This window comes from Suncus etruscus, chromosome 15 (assembly GCF_024139225.1).
Source record: "Suncus etruscus isolate mSunEtr1 chromosome 15, mSunEtr1.pri.cur, whole genome shotgun sequence".
NCBI lineage: Eukaryota > Metazoa > Chordata > Mammalia > Eulipotyphla > Soricidae > Suncus > Suncus etruscus.
The window spans coordinates 47,766,967-47,785,184 of NC_064862.1; positions in this window are offsets into that span (position 1 = coordinate 47,766,967).

Here is an 18,218-nt window from a genome sequence, read left to right on the forward strand (position 1 = left end):
TTGACTTGTGTGCTCATTACACTATGATTTCCTTTAAATACTTGTATGTTTGAATGCTCAGGATCTCACCATAGACTATAAACCCTGCTGCATCAGGCATCTATGGTGGATCCAGAGCGCTCTGTGATTCAATAAACCTGCATTGCCATTAGCATCCCTAAAGGTTTGTGGTCTCTGATTCAGATATTGGGCTTCCCTGGACTCCAGGCATCCCCAGTCCCCAGTTCCTTGGGGACCCCTCCCCCACCCCAAAGTCTGGACATCCCTGAACCTTTAATCTTCCTTGGTGCAAGGCTTTCTTTCACTTTTAACACTCTATCCAGCTTCTCCTCTGGTGTTCTCTCTCTCTCTCTCTCTCTCTCTCTCTCTCTCTCTCTCTCTCTCTCTCTCTCTCTCTCTCTCTTTCTCTCTCTCTTCCCTTCCCTTCCCCTCAGCCAAACTCTATTCTTTATTCATAACCCCCTTCCCCCCATCTCACTGGGTCTGACCATTCAGGTGATATTAACATTTCAATAGAAAATTTAGGGCATTCTGGAAGGAGTACCTCACAGACTGTAGTGATATTAGCATTGATTCCTAATATTTTTTGGAATTAAGTGGGAAATTCTGAGTGGAACATTTACTATAGCAGATGGAACATCCAATACATAAAGTGAACATTAACCTGGATCGTGATTGATTTGGTTGCAGGTAACAGAAACTCAGCACAATGGCAGGAAGGTAGTAAGTGGAGTTAGGGCAAATGGAGCAATTTATTGATTTTTGTAACTGAGAAGTAAAGAAAATAGGCATCGTTGGATTTATTTTCTTATCAGGAATAAATATATATAAAATACTTCTTTCTTTCCTTTCCCCTTCCTTTCATTGCTGATCTTGTTGTTGTGGCCAGGGTGACACAACTGTTTTGTGTATATATTTTCACATATACTACTAATTTTTTGTGAAGGAGCCACACCTGACTGTGCTCAGGGCTTCCTCCTGATTCTGTTCAGGGATCACTCATAGAGCTTTTTGGAGGACTATATGACTGATGTTTCAACTGAGGTTGGCTACATGCAAGACTTCATGTCTTACCCCCTGTACTATATCTCAGTGTTATTTATAAATTTATTTAATCTTCATGGGCCTTTAAGATCTAGGGGTCTGAAAGAGACCATTGAGAGAGAAAAGAGAGCCTGAAGGACAGATGGTGATGAACCTAAGAGCACAGTTTTGGATGGGTGTAAATGGGGGATAGGGAGTAAGGGTAGATAAGAGAACTCGCAGAATGAACTAGATTTAATCTCAGTTCATGTGAAAATAAAAAGGACACAGAATTCTAGCATAAGTTTTCTTTTGGGGGCTGGGGAAGCCTGGTGATGCTCAGAGATCACTGTGGTGACACTCGGTGGTGCTTGGTCAGTCATGTGGCACTGAGCTTGGATGCTGGGTTCTATGTAATCAAGAGATATACTGATCTTTGTACCCTCTCTCCCACCCAACCCACATGTTTTAGTCTGAATGTTGATGTCACAGAGTGGATTTTGTCCAGCTTAGCTCTTATAGTTGCAAGTTTTTCTTGTGGACTCATTGATTGGTTGTCTAGATTTGATAAGTAAGAGAAGTTTTCTTTGTGCTGACAACTCTGTGGTCATTATACGTCATTATACATGATGGTGATTTGGCTGAGTTTCTAAAAATCCTGGCTGATGCTTTTCCCACCCCAACCTATGGATTCTGTGAGTTATTCTTCTATCTTTTGGCTTTGGCTATTGCCAGAGGAAGATGGATGCCACATGATCACATCCTCTTTGAGCTAATTGAGTTGGGGTTTTTTGTTTTTTTTTTTTTCTTTTGGTTTTTGGGTCATGCCCCATGCTAGCAGGACAGAGGTGCCCCATGCTATCAGGGTGGAGGTACTGGGCTGTTAAAAGGAGGGAGTCTGGGGTCCCATGTTTCTACCTCAGGCAAGCCAGTGACAGAAGCGAAAATAGCACTAGATTTTACCTTATTCTATACCAATTAATTCCATCTATGTGTTATTCCTTTTTTAGTGACTGTGTACAATTATTCCTCCCTAATCTTCAAGGGCCATCTTCCCACTGCAGGGATCAAGGTGTCCCCATGTTGGATTGTGAGATACTTAGTTTGGTTCCACCTCCCATCCCTCCCTTCAAGTTGTCTCTTGAATTCCTTGAAATGTCCTTGTAATTTATAACCTGATTCCAGGAATCAGCTGTCTCTTTGGGCCTAGTCTTTCTTACCTTGAAATTGCAGCCTATGCCTAATTTGCAATCCCATCTATTACTAAGAAATCACTATTCCTATTTAAAACGACTTGAGAAACATAAAATTATTTAAGAACATACTATGTCGAAAATATCCATTCCAACAAGAGGAAGCTGCTTGGAATAAGCTGAGCATAGGATTCATGTGAGGAAATGAACTTGGTGGTTAGGGCCTTGAAATAAAGCTGGCTGACTCCTGAAACTTTAACTGACTGCCTGTAAATTTCTACACCATTATCCTGAGCCTTCAGACCTGATGGCAGAAGGGATAAAGGTGCTGTGCAGAGAAAGGCCTCACCCCAACCTAGGACCTTATATTTTATATTAAAACAACAACTGTCTACCTGATATTCTACAGGTGAAGCAAGAATTAAGAATCTTACTAGTATCTTTCCTCATTTACCATTAATTAGCTATCCTCTAGACCAGGGGTCCTCAAACTTTTTAAACAGGGGGCCAGTTCACTGTCCCTCAGACCATTGGAGGGTCTGACTATAGTAAAAACAAAACTTATGAACGAATTCTTTTTTTTTTTTTTTTTTTTGGTTTTTGGTTTTTGGGCCACACCCGGCGATGCTCAGGGGTTACTCCTGGCTGTCTGCTCAGAAATAGCTCCTGGCAGGCACGGGGGACCATATGGGACACCGGGATTCGAACCAAACACTTTTGGTCCTGGATTGGCTGCTTGCAAGGCAAACGCCCGCTGTGCTATCTCTCCGGGCCCATGAACGAATTCTTATGCACACTGCATAGATCTTATTTTGCAATGAAGAAACAAAACGGATACAAATACAATATGTGGCCTGCGGGCCATAGTTTGAGGACCACTGCGGAGTCTAGATTTTTCAGGGTTAGCATTTTAAAGCATTATGTGTGTATAAAACTGCATGGCTGGAGTGACAATACTGCAAGTAGGGCACTGGCCCTGCATGCAGCCAACCTGGGTTCAATCTCTGACACCACATAAAGTTCCCAATGTCTGGTAGCAATGACTGATTCCAGAGAACAAAGCCCGAGTAAGCCCTGAGCACCACTGAGTGTGGCCCAAAAACACAAAACAAAACCAAATTGGCCTATTGCTACCACCACCAAAATTCTGGCATCTTCCCCCCACCCTTCCACTGACTCTTCTACTGTAAGTCTCATTCTGCTCACTACCATAGATTTTAGTGAGCCTAGGAGTTACTTTTCTTGATGGTTTTGTCTTCTGTTTTGGGTGAACATTTTTGCCAGTCCTTTGCTTTCATTACATTCCACATATGAACTAAACTGTCCAATAATTGTCCTTCCAAGCAGGGACAGGATTGCTAGAGCAGACACAACCTAGGACCCTATAGCTGCCTCAAGTCTACCTTCTTACTCATAAAGCTCTGCACTTCTCTGAAGTATAACAGAGAATTCTTAGGGATGAGCAGACCTCGACCAAAACCCTGAGTCCAATCCTTTTACCCATTGAGGATCTAAGTGCCTGGTAAACTTGGAGAAAATTTACTTCCATAAGCCCAAGCTCTTTCTTGCTGGAAAACCCTACACCTGTCTCTAGGCTTTGGAGCTTTCAAATGAAATGTCAAGAAGAGAAATGCAGCTGACAACCACCTTGGCTTTTAAAGAAGACCATCACCTGACTGAACTCCACTGACCACTGAGGATAACACTCAGGGTGTCGGGGGATCCCTCCTGGATGGGGCCCCAAGCTTTCCCTGCCCTTTCCCAGCTCTAGGGTGGGAAGGGCACAGGGTGTAGGGCGGGCAGATCCTGACTTCCGGCTCTCTATCCATCCTCTCTTGAGCTGGAGGCTAGCTCTAGCAGCATGGGGTTTGGGGAGACCCCATGTGGAAGGCCTTCTCCCTAACTTGGGTGCGCTGGGAGCCTTGATAGGCCCCCAGCCTTCCCCTCTTCTGCCACCGGCCTCCAGGCCTTCTGGGGTGGCAGCCCAGGCGGCCAGACAAGGTGGGTGTCGGGGGATCCCTTCTGGATGGGGTCCCAAGCTTTCCCTGCCTTCCCCCAGCTCTAGGGTGGGAAGGGCACAGGGTGTAGGGCGGGCAGATCCTGACTTCCGGCTCTCTATCCATCCTCTCTTGAGCTGGAGGCTAGCTCTAGCAGCATGGGGTTTGGGGAGACCCCATGTGGAAGGCCTTCTCCCTAACTTGGGTGCACTGGGAGCCTTGATAGGCCCCCAGCCTTCCCCTCTTCTGCCCCCGGCCTCCAGGCCTTCTGGGGTGGCAGCCCAGGCGGCCAGTAATGGTGGGTCTTAACTTGGGGTGTGCTGAGATTTGCTCGGTTGCTCTAAGTTTGTCACTGGCAATTTCTGACTAGTCCACATATGGACTAGTCCATATGCATAGTCCACTGCATGTATTAAGAGTATCCCTTATCTTTATGTTTGTTTTGTGTATCCAGAATGTCCATTTTGTATTCTTCCCTTTCCCACACCCCTACAAAGCTCATTCTTACTCCTTAACTCTCTCACCCCCCCAAACATCACTAACCCACATTACTCTTTTTAACTTTAGTACTGCACAATCCTAATCACAGACCAAAGCCGTGCATTGTGTGTGACAACCCCAAACTGTTTCAAAAGACATAAAATGGACACATATTTCTTTAGAATATTTTGTGTTTTTTCTCTGACAGCTATAAGTCTTACTAAATATTCTCTTATACAGTGATGATTCTAACCACTTTTTATCTTCTCTTTATGAGCTGTTCAACAAGGAATTTTGGTGAAAGAGTCCCTTTAATGCTTATGATTGAACCATGTCATGAAGATTGTTGGACTTGTTCTTATGGCCCCTATATGCGCAAATAATGCCACGTGGCATTGCTTCTTTTTTGCATAGGCACATTAAAATGGGAAAATACTATACATACAAATAAGATCCTATCTAATAGAGATTGGAACACACAAATCTTGTAGTGCAAAGGGACCTTACACCCTGAACGTTGACATAACGACCTGGCACAGGCCTCAGAAGAAAGGGCATTTTCCATTCACCCCTTAACCAGGGAAGGCATCCACGAAACATCCAGGTTTGTCTATAACATCACCTGGAAGCAATCCTCTACCACGGAAGACCCTACCGCTGCTCAGACATCGACCTGCTCAAAAGAGACTTCCCTTAACACTGAGAAGACTTAACAACAACAACGACCTGCTTACAGGACAGGGCTCTCTGCATTGCCCTTTAATGGTGAGGTGAAACAAGAGGACACTCCACATCTTGACTTCAATGTAGGATATGCAGATTCCAGGATATTTAATACAGAAACATGATACCAACAACAGAGACTGTGTGAAAAATAAAAGTGTGTTGGCACTACAGACAATGTCTTGGATTGGACAATCTAGCTTGCCTGGAGCCTAGACTTGGTCTTATGCCAAGAAACTTCAGGAGTCAAGTCTCTTTGTATTTAGGCCAAGGTTATTCCTTTCCATTCCCCTCATATTTTGGTGGGCCTATGCAAATAACAATTGCCACTCTAACACTGTTGTTACTATGCTCCTTTGACTCTAATCCTTAAAAAAAAAAAAAACACTTAAAATTTGAGGTTAACTTAAGCTAATATGTATGTACATGGAAATGTAAAAAATACTATGCCTCTAATGTTTAAGGAGTTATGTAAGTTTTATGGCTTTAGATTGCCTTGGGTGCTGTTAAGAAATATTATAATGTGTTACAATCTGGGGACTTGAGGGACAAAATAATTGTACATGGATTCTGTTTTATTTATCCTAATGTTCTTTTTTTTTTTTGGTTTTTGGGCCACACCCGGCATTGCTCAGAGGTTACTCCTGGCTGTCTGCTCAGAAATAGCTCCTGGCAGGCACAGGGGACCATATGGGACACCGGGATTCGAACCAACCACCTTTGGTCCTGGTTTGGCTGCTTGCAAAGCAACTGCCGCTGTGCTATCTCTCCGGGACCCTATATCCTAATGTTCTTTGGCTGAAAGTTCAAACTTAAGATATCAGCAAAGGGACTTCTTCTGAGAATTATGTTATGGGTGATTGTCCTTCCACTGTAACTTTACCTTGTCCTCTTTCTTTGCATCTTTGTTCTCATAATTAAAAATTAAAAAATTAAAAAATTAAAATAATTAAAAAATTAGGGCCCGGAGAGATAGCACAGCGGCGTTTGCCTTGCAAGCAGCCGATCCAGGACCAAAGGTGGTTGGTTTGAATCCCGGTGTCCCATATGGTCCCCCATGCCTGCCAGGAGCTATTTCTGAGCAGACAGCCAGGAGTAACCCCTGAGCACCGCCGGGTGTGGACCAAAAACCAAAAAAAAAAAAAAAAAAAAAAAATTTAAAAATTAAAAAGAAAAGAAATATATATATAAAAAAAAAAAACAGGGGCCGGAAAGATAGCATGGAGGTAAGGCATTTGACTTGCATGCAGAAGGTTGGTGGTTCGAATCCCAGTGTCCCATATGGTCCCTTGAGCCTGCCAGGACCAATTTCTGAGCATAGAGCCAGGAGGAACCCCTGAGCACTGCCGAGTGTGATCCAAAAACCAAAAAAAAAAAAGAAAAGAAAAGATGAATATGTTGATGTAATGGCAGTTTGACTTGGACACGCCCCTTGGACCCACTGTAGTGACAATTGAACCTGGACACTCCCCCTTGTCATACCATCTATAAAACTCTCTCTCTCTCTCTCTCTCTCTCTCTCTCTCTCTCTCTCTCTCTCTCTCTCTCTCTCTCTCTCTCTCTCTCTCTCTCTCTCTCTCTCTCTCTCTCTCTCTCTCTCTCTCTCTCTCTCTCTCTCTCTCTCTCTCTCTCTCTCTCTCTCTCTCTCTCTCTCTCTCTCTCTCAGCAGTAGCAGCAGGCCTCAGACTCCAGGAAGGAAAAGTAAGATTAGGGCAATATTCCTTGACCTTTTTCTGGCTGTGGCCCCTTCTGTGACCTTTCTTCCTATGACCCCCCCCACTATGTTCTGCTGGTAGGCCCCCTAGTCTCGGCTCTGGCCCACATTTATGTGAGTTTCATATATAATTCTTTTGGAATATCTTAGGGCCCCTCAATTGAAAAGCATCATATTAGAGTAATGGAATATGATAAGATAGTCTAATTAATTGCTGTGGTGCTATCAAGGTTGTTATAGCAACACAAAGAAAAATATTTATCCAGAAAAGCAGAATACAAAGAGGTGTGTGAGGCTTAATAGGTACAACCTCCAAACTCTGCAACAACAACAAAAAATGATAAAAGTATTGGATAAAACAGAATCTTATATGCATATCTAGAGACTAGTGATTAAATATTAAAAATTGGGGGGGAAAATCCACAACTCTAATAGCTATTTTCCCCCATGGGGGGGGACAAACCAAAATCATTGATTTAATTTTTCTGCTTGTCTTTAGTTTTTTAATTTTCAACCTGTATTATTTCTAAATCAAAAATTTCAAATATAGGGCCAGAGAGATAGCATAATGGTAGGGCTTTTACCTTGCATGCTGCCAACCTGAGATGAACCCGGGTTTGATTCCTGGCATCCCATATGGTTCCCCAAGCTTGCCAGGAGCTATTTTCTTTTCTTTTTTTTTTTTTTTTTTGGTCACCCAGTGACGCTCAGGGGTTACTCCTGGCTATGCGCTCAGAAGTCACTCCTGGCTTGGGGGACCATATGGGACATCGGGGGATCGAACCATGGTTTGTCCTAGGCTAACGCTGGCAAGGCAGACACACTTTACCTCTAGGGCCACCGCACCAGTCTCAACCAGGAGCTATTTCTGAATGCAGAGCCAGAAGTAGCCCTTGAGTGCCACCAGGTGTGGCCCAAAAACCAAAAAAGAAAAAACATTTTTTCAAATATATATAAATATATATATATATATATATATATATATATATAGAGAGAGAGAGAGAGAGAGAGAGAGAGAGAGAGAGAGAAGGGCCAGAAAGACAGTATAGTGGATAAAGCTTGTTCCCCAAGCCTGAGAGAAGCAATTCCTGAGCACAAAACTGGGAGTAAATCCTGAGCATCACAGCAGGTGTGTTCCAAAAAAGCAAGACAAAAGTAAATAAATAAAATACTGAGAATCACCTAAGGTACTACTTAACTAAAACTCCTCCCAGCTTCCTTATTTCTGTTTTATTTTTGTTTTGTTTTGTTTGTTTGTTTTTTTTTTGGATTTTGGGCCACACCCGGCGGTGCTCAGGGGTTACTCCTGGCTGTCTGCTCAGAAATAGCTCCTGGCAGGCACAGGGGACCATATGGGACACCGGGATTCGAACCAACCACCTTAGGTCCTGGATCGGCTGCTTGCAAGGCAAACACCACTGTGCTATCTCTCCGGGCCCTTATTTCTGTTTTCTAACCCTGCAAATGTTTTAAAAATAAATAAATAGGGGCCGGGTAGGTGGCGCTGGAGGTAAGGTGTCTGCCTTGCAAGCGCTAGCCAAGGAAGGACCGCGGTTCGATCCCCCGGCGTCCCATATGGTTCCCCCAAGCCAGGGGCGATTTCTGAGCACATAGCCAGGAGTAACCCCTGAGCATCAAACGGGTGTGGCCCAAAAACCAAAAAAAAAATAAATAAATAAATAAATAAATAAATAAATAAATAAATAAAATACCTCTATTTACTGACTCTACCTCTCCTCATGCCCCAACATTTATCCCTTTTGTTTTCTGGCTTTGCTCCACAACACTCTCCTAAAAGGCCCCTTTGGAACATTGCCAAGTCAATTAACACGTTTCTGACCTTCTGAATCAGATAATGCTGCCGATCACCATTCTTCATATTCATGGAATTTTCACAATAGGAACAACCATATAATGAACCCACATTCTCACCCCCGTTGCCTTTATTATTATTTATTGATAAAGAGGCCTTTATCCTTTTACCTTTCCTTAAAGCATTTTTTTAGCCCCCCCACCATTTTGTGGCGAAATGGATGTACATTATAGAAGACATGGACATTGAGAAAAGTTAGCACAGCAAGTATTTTGGGGGATGGTAAAAGAGCAAACCGGCATAAACTAGCTTGTGAATGAGGAAATCCAAACAAGAATGTAATCTTTTTTTAAACAATTTTTTAACAATGTGGGTTTTTTGTTTTGTTTTGATTTGGTTTGTTGTGGTTTGGTTTTGGCTTTTGGGCCACACCCAGTTATGCAAGGGGAACTCCTGGCTCTGTGCTCAGAAATCACTCCTGGCAAGCTCAGGGGATCATATGAGATGCCAGGGGTCAGGGTCTGTTCCAGATTGGACTTTTGCAAGGCAAATGCCCTGCCGCTGTGCTATTGCTCCAGCCCCAAGAACATAATCATTTTACACTGTCTCTGGGAATTTAAACTATGGCACTTAAAATCACTTACCAGTGTGGGGCAACCAAGAATTCTGGCAGCAGAGTTCATGACAAAGAGGCAGAAGGCAAAGGGTTGTTTTTCCCAAAATTTAAAATAATCATAATTGATATTCTTTTTTTTTTTTTTTTTTTTTTTTTTTTTGGTTTTTGGGCCACACCCGGCGGTGCTCAGGGGTTACTCCTGGCTGTCTGCTCAGAAATAGCTCCTGGCAGGCACGGGGGACCATATGGGACACCGGGATTCGAACCAACCACCTTTGGTCCTGGATCGTCTGCTTGCAAGGCAAACGCTGCTGTGCTATCTCTCCGGGCCCATAACTGATATTCTTTTTTTTTTTTTTTTTTTTTTTTTTTTGGTTTTTTTGGGTCACACCCGGCAGTGCTCAGGGGTTATTCCTGGCTCCAGGCTCAGAAACTGCCCCTGGCAGGCACAGGGGACCATATGGGATGCCGGGATTCGAACCGATGACCTCCTGCATGAAAGGCAAACGCCTTACCTCCATGCTATCTCTCCGGCCCCCATAACTGATATTCTTATGTCTCTGCATCATCTCTCTTCTATGCACATTTTTCCCCGCATACCCTGGTGAGTTCTAAACCAAGCATCATCCAACAAAGATACAAACATCCTCTCCTGAGCTTCATCCCAAGAAGAAATGATTGCTCTGAATATCAAGCTCACAGCTGCAGGCACTTTCCAGGAGGGCCAAATGCAAGGCAAATGCCCTCCCCACTCTACTACTACTCCAGACCCTTGTTCTTAGTTTTGTGATGGAGTTTCATATTCATGACCACTAGAATTTTAAAACATTAAAATCACTTCCCCTAAGGAACACTGTCACATTACCAGCCATTCCTCATTTTCCCTTCCCCAACCCTGTGCATTTGGTAATAATCTTCTGTCTCTGTAGATTTTCCTATCTGGGCTTTTTATATAAATAGAGTCACACAGTTTGTCCTTTTTTCTGACTGACTCATTCTCTTAGCATGTTTCACCACTCATGTAGCATGTAGCACACTTTATTTCTTTTAATTTCCAAATAGCAGTCCACGATACAGAGGACCACTTTTTGCTCAGCCATCATCAGTCTCTGGATATTGGTGAATATCATGGTCTATCCTAAGTTCACAAACATTTATTTCTTTTTTCTGGGGGGGAGGGTCCACACCCAGCAGCGCTCAGAGGTTACTCCTGGCTCTACGGTCAGAAATATCTCCTGGCAGGCTTGGGGGACCATAGGGAATGCCGGGATTCAAACCACCATCCTTCTGCATGCGAGGCAAATGCCCTACCTCCATGCTATCTCTCCAGTCCACAAACATTTCTTTTTTTTTTTGTTTTGGGTTTTGGGGGGGTTTTTTATTTGTTTTTTTTTTGAGTCACACCCAGCAGTGCTCAGGGGTTACTCCTGGCTCTATGCTCAGAAATCGCCCCTAGCAGGCACAGGGGGCCATATGGGATGCCGGGGTTTGAACCACCGTCCTTCGGCATGAAAGGCAAACGCCTTACCTCCATGCTATCTCTCCGACCCCAAACATTTATTTCTAATTTTTTTAAGATTTTTTTTTCTGGGCCAGAGAGATAGCACAGTGGCAGGGCATTTACCTTGCATGCAGCTGACCCAAGATTGACTGTGGTTCAATTCCCAGCACCCCATATAGTCCCCAGAGCCTGCCAGGAACTATTTCTGAGCACAGAGACTAGAGTAACCCCTGAGTGTTATTGGGTGTGACCCAAAACCAAAATAGAATTTTTTTTCTAAGTGTTATTTTTTTTATCAAGTTATAGTTTCATCTGCTGGTTTTTAGAAATGATATAATGTAAAGATGCATCTTCATTCCGTTGCGTATGGATAGCCTGTTATTCCAGACCATTTGTTGAAAACACTATTATCTCCCTCACTGAATTGTTGTGGCACTTTTGTCAAAAGCAACAGACTGTGAATGTAAAAGGGGCGGAGTGATAACACAGCAGTAGGGTGTTTGCCTTGCATGTGGCCCATGCAGACAGACCCATGTTCAATCCCCGGCATTCCATATAGTCTTCTGAGCCTACCAGGAGCAATTTCTGAGTGCAGAGCCAGAAGTAACCCCTGAGCACCACCAGGTATGGCCCAAAAATCAAAAATAAATAAATAAGTAAAAACACAAACAAAAACTTCTTTAAGACTCTTGATTCTATCCCATTGACCTATATGCATGTTCTCATATTAGGAATACACAGTGTTGACTAGCATCTTAAAATTAGGAAACATGGGCTCTCCAATTTTGTTCTTCATTTTTTGCTTGTTTGGGTTCATTGTGCTTCTATAAGAATTTTAAGATCAGGGACCAGAGTGATGGTGTAGCAGTAGGGCATTTGCCTTGCATGTAGCTGACCCAGGACAGACAGCGGTTTGATCCCCAACATCCCATATGGTTTCCCAAGCCAGGAGCAATTCCTGAGTGCATAGCCAGGAGCTATACCCTGAGCATCATCGGGTGTAGCCCAAAAATAAAATAAAAAAATATTTAAGATCAGTTTGTCAATTCCTGGGGAAAATGCTAAGAGTGCTAACAATGCTAAAAGTGGTGTTGAATCTCTAAGTTATCTGGAGAATATTACTATCTTCATGATTCTAACATGGAATAACCTTCCATTTAGTTGGATCTCCTTGAATTTTCTAACTATGATTTCTTTTCAATTTTTAATGTATTCTTTTTCACTTGTCTTTATTTGATCAAACTTATTCCTACATATTTTGAACACTTTGTTGTTATAATTGTTCTTCTTAATTTAGTTTTCAGATTTCTCAGTGCCAATATATCTATAATTGATTTGTATATGTCTGTCTTGCTAAACCGGTATACTATTTCTAAACGACTTTGAATTCTTTAAAATTTTTATAACAAAATCATGTGGTGTATAAACAGAGATTGCTCTACCTCTTTCTTTACTGATCATATTCCTTTTATTTATTTTTCCTGCCTAACTATCCTGAGAACAGACATCTATGTCTTAATTTAATTAATCTTCCCTCAGAAGGAAAGCATCCAGTCTTTACTATCAAGTATATGCACTGGGTAGGTACCAGATGTTATTTCCTTACCATAGTTGTCATAATAAATTTCAAACTTCGTAGTTCAAAATAACAGAAACATATACTCATAACTCTGGAGGCCACACACCTGACACATCGGGTGTGTACATTACAGGATTTTGGTCCCTCCCAAGGCTAGAAAGAAGAATCCTCTTGCCTATTTCTAGCAATTGACACCTCCTACATTCCATGGCTTGTGGCTTCCAAACTGCCTATGTTTTTCCTGAACCTTCATCCCTGTCTCTACATTTCTCTCCTATACATTTCAATCCTCATTGGGCTTAGGGTGCACATGAACAATCTAGGATTGTCTCCTATCTAGATCCTTAATTTAACAATCTGCAAAAACATTTTTTTCCAAATAAGATCAAGCTCACATCTTCTGGGATACAGGTATGAAGGGGATGAGGGTGTTTAGCCCACTGGTGCAATTTAACCCACAACACCTTGTATTTTGGAGCTTTTAAAGTCATTTTAATATGAAAGATATTTTGTCATGTGATTTATTTTTCTGAGATGATCCACTGAGATGATCACGTTTTGCTTTTTCATTCGACTGACATGTAACAAATCATACAATGCTTAGCAAATACATGTTATAAGAAATAAACTATAGTTCTGAGGATAGGGTGTTTGCCTTCCATGTGGCTAACCCAGGTTCAGTCCCTGGCATCTCATATGATCCCCTGAGCCTGCTAGGAGCTATTTCTGAGTGCAGAGTCAGCAGTAGCTCCTGAGCACTGCTGGATGTCGAAGGAGGAGGGGAAGGAGGAGGAGGAAGAGGAGGAAGAAGAAGAAGAAGAAGAAAGAGAGAGAAAGAGAAAGAGAGAAAGAGAAAGAAAGGAAGAAAGAAGGAAGGAAGGAAAAAAGGAAGAAGGAAATAGAGAGAGAGAAAAAGAAAGAAAGAAAGAAAGAAAGAAAGAAAGAAAGAAAGAAAGAAAGAAAGAAAGAAAGAAAGAAAGAAAGAAAGAAAGAAAGAAAGAAAGGAAGGAAGGAAGGAAGGAAGGAAGGAAGGAAGGAAGGAAGGAAGGAAGGAAGGAAGGAAGGAAGGAAGGAAGGAAGGAAGGAAGGAAGGAAGGAAGGAAGGAAGGAAGGAAGGAAGGAAGGAAGGAAGGAAGGAAGGAAGGAAGGAAAGAAAGAAAGAAAGAAAGAAAGAAAGAAAGAAAGAAAGAAAGAAAGAAAGAAAGAAAGAAAGAAAGAAAGAAAGAAAGAAAGAAAGAAAGAAAGAAAGAAAGAAAGAAAGAAAGAAAGAAAGAAAGAAAGAAAGAAAGAAAGAGAAAAAGAAAGAAAGAGAGAAAGAAAGAAAGAGAGAAAGAGAGAAAGAAAGAGAGAAAGAAAGAAAGAAAGAAAGAAAAAGAAAAAGGAAGGAAGAAAGAAAGAGAGAAAGAAAGAAAGAGAGAAAGAAAGAAAGAAAGAAAGAAAGAAAGAAAGAAAGAAAGAAAGAAAGAAAGAAAGAAAGAAAGACAGAAAGAAAGAAAGAAAGAAAGAAAGAAAGAAAGAAAGAAAGAAAGAATATGTAGGCAGGTTACTGTTGTACAAATGTCATAAAGATAATTACATTATCCTAAGTGATGAGAACTTTCAACATATTCCCCAGAACCAGAGTGATAGCACAGTGGTAAGACATCTGCCTTGCATGTGGCCAACATAGAACGGACCTGGCATCCCATATGGTCCCCTGAGCCTGTCAGGAGTGATTTCTGATTGTAGAGCTAGGAGTAACCCCAGAGCACCACTAGGTATGACCGCCCCCCCCCCAAAAAAAACATATCCCCCAATCTCAAACTACAAGAGATATCCAAGATGCTTATTCATAAAGAAGTTTCACACATTTTTGCTCCTTAATAGGGAAGCCCTATATCAAACTTCATGTTTTCCAAACTTACCACCTCATTTGCCCCTAAACTTGCTTTTTCCCCCACTTTTCCAGTCTAATTCTCTATCATCATCCCAATCAACCTTGCTCTAAAATTCCAGTCATCTGGGTCGCTTGCCTACTGCATACAGACACACAGCCCAGCCAGCTCCTCTGCCTCTTTCTAAGTTTCACTGGAAGATACTTGGTGATTCAGCTCTCATACCCCATTTTCCTAGCAAGGAATCCTGTCTTCACACTGCTCTGCAGCGTGCCTCATCATCATCAGTCCTTAATGAAACTTTTCTCTCATGAATTGGTTCCTGAGGGTTCTGCACAACTTAGCATATCTTGAGTCTCAAACACCCCAGACGGAAGTGGTGATCCAGAGAAACACATTTTATTATCCCAGGACTTACTGTTCTTTTTTGGCGGGGGAGGGTTGGGTCACACCCGGCAGCGCTCAGGGGTTACTCCTGGCTCTATGCTCAGAATTAGACCCTGGCAGGCTCAGGGGACCATATGGTATGCAGGGATTCGAACCACTGACCTGCATGCAAGGCAAATGCTTTACCTCCATGCTATTTCTCCAGCCCCATACACACTGTTCTTAACTGCTGGAGTTGAAACCTCACCAAGATGTGTGTTTCCATAGTACTCCATTCTGCTTAATATCTCTAATGTACTTCACCAGCATTTGGGGGGGACAAACATGGTCAAGTTGTATTCTTCTTTTGGGGGGGGGTCACACCCGGCAGCGCTCAGGGGTTACTCCTGGCTCTATGCTCAGAAATCACTCCTGATGGGCCCGGAGAGATAGCACAGCAGCGTATGCCTTGCAAGCAGCTGATCCAGGACCTAAGGTGGTTGGTTCGAATCCAGGCATCCCATATGGTCCCCCGTGCCTGCCAGGAGCTATTTCTGGGCAGACAGCCAGGAGTAACCCCTGAGCACTGCCGGGTGTGGCCCAAAAACCAAAAAAAAAAAAGAAAAAAAAAGAAAAAAGAAAATAAATCTCTTCTGGCAGGCTCAGGGGACCATATGGGATGCTAGGATTTGAACCACTGTCCTTCTGCATGCAAGGCAAATGCCTTACCTCCATGCCATCTCTCCAGCCCCATATTCTTAACTTCAAATGCTCCCCACTTTCTGTGGGAGACAAGATGCCAGTAGAAAAAAAAAATCCATATCAGCTGTGCTCAGGACTAATTTTGGATTCTGTGGAATCCTAGAAAGCTCAGAGAACCATTATGGAGTGCCGGGAAACTGAACCTGATTGGCTTTGTGCAAGGCAAGTGCTCCTACCTGCTAAACTATCTCTCCAGCCCCCAAAGTCTACTTTCTTTGATGAAATTAAAGTCTAGCAAAGAGGCCAAAGCAATAGCACAGCAGGTAGGGCATTCGCCTCCCATTCAACTGACCTCGGTTCGATCCCCAGCATCCCATATGGTTCCCCAAGCCTGCCAGGAATAACTTCTGAGTGTAGAGCCAGGAGTAATCCCTGAGCACCACTGGGTGTGCCCCCCCCCAAAATAAAATAAAATAAAATAAAATAAAGCTCAGCAAAGAGGTTGGGGATCCAGGGAGGGTGAAGAGGATGGGAGGCCACGGCAGGGTTATCAGGGGTGAAGATTCTGCATTTAACTCAGCTGTAGTTGTTTCTGTTTGCTTACACACTTAACCTTTCATTCACATGGATTGGTATGGCCTAAGGTAGCCTAAGATCTGAGATCTTAAGGGTCCCCACTAGAGACTGGATAACTCATATGGGGAGGGCATTTGCCTTGCCTGAATCAACCCAGGATCGATTCTCTGCACCACCCAGAGTCCCCTAAGTACAGCCAGGAGTGATCCTTGAGCACTTCCAAGTGTGACCCAAAATCACAAAAACAAACTAATAAGCAGTAAAAACATTCTAGTGAACAGTAGTAAACTGTACACTAGTCAACAGTGTCTGTGGGGCTCTAGTCTAGGCATTTTGTCTGCGTGAACTTGTATGATTCTCATGACCCTATAAAGTTTGTTATCTTTTCCCATTTTGCAGATAAGAAAACAAGACACCGGGACAGAGCAATAGTACATCAGGGAGGACATTTGTCTTGCACATGGCTGACCCAGGTTCAATCCCTGGCATCCCATAGGATCCCTTGAGCCTGCCAGGAGTGATTCCTGAGCGCAGAGCCAGGAGTAACCCCTGAGCATCACCAGATATGGCCAAAAAAAAAAAAAAATAGCCACATGATATTAAAGACCTTTTTGAAAATGCCATAAGTGAGAGGTTGGAGAGCAAATATCAGGGGTGTATGTCTCCCTGTCTCCTTTCTTCCCTCTCTCCTGAAGCATCCTGCTGGGAAAAAGAAAGCAAATCCCCAGCCAGGAGAGCTCTGAACTCACCAGGGCCCTTTCTGCCCTGCTCAATACCACTGACGAGGCAGAAACTAATTCATTCCGAGAAGGAGAGCAAGGCCTGACCAGGCTCCTCTGAACAGTGATGAATTATCACAGGCCTGAACCTCCCATCTGCTTTCTCCAGCCAGCCACTGCTAGTCACATGCCATTAATGTCATCTGCCCCCATGCCCAGTGGCCCGAGGCCCTTGCCCTCAGAGTCTCATTAGTCTTTTGTCCCTACAGGACCTGGGCCTAAGAGGATGCAGGTTCTATTATGAGCAGCAGGGTGCAGCTGACTGGAGCCTGGCTAGGGATGCTGTGGAGGGAGGGTTTGCTTCGAGCTCACAGAATGAAAAGAGGTAAGAAAGGGAGGGACCTGACAGTGCATCTTACAGTGACATGCTTCCCACTCACCATCACTAAGGACAGTGAGGCCAAGACCTCACTGGGCAACACTGAACCCCACTTCCTCATTTCTGATGCCTCAAATGTCCCCATCTAGGTCCAGTTAATGAACTGATGGTAATCAATTCTCAGCCAGCTTGAATAAATGTGTCTGATGCAAAGGAAAAAAATAAATCGCAGAGGATGGAGTGGGAAAAAAAAATACTCTTCCTGGTGTCAGAGCAATAGTACAGCGGGGAGGGCATTTGCTTCACACATAGCCAACCCAGATTTGATCTTCAGCACCCCATCAGGTCCTCTGAGCCTGCCAGGAGTGATTCCTGAACACAGAACCAGGAGTCATCTTAAGCACAGCCAGAGCCTTCCTCTGGAGCCCCAACAACAAGAATCCAAGCAAAGGAGAAGTAGTAGAGCTAAAAAAAATAATGGGAAGGACCCGGAGAGATAGCACAGCGGTGTTTGCCTTGCAAGCAGCCGATCCAGGACCAAAGGTGGTTGGTTCGAATCCCGGTGTCCCATATGGTCCCCCGTGCCTGCCAGGAGCTATTTCTGAGCAGACAGCCAGGAGTAACCCCTGAGCACCGCTGGGTATGACCCAGAAACCAAAATAATAATAATAATAATAATAATAATAATAATAATAATGGGAAAAGGGGGCAGGATTGGACCCAGGGACTAAGGCACAGAAGGCATGTGCTCTAACCTAGCACCTTCCAAGTTTCCACCAAGGCTTCATAAAATCACACTGAGCTCCAGCTTAGGCTGGATGGGAAAACTAAGGTCCAGAGACCCTAACATGGACCATGACCTAGTGTCAGATTCTGCCTGGGGGCTTTTACTTCTGAATCAGAAGGATTCTTCCCCAAGTAACCATGTCACTTCCTCTCCATCCCACCTCTGTCCTGTGACCT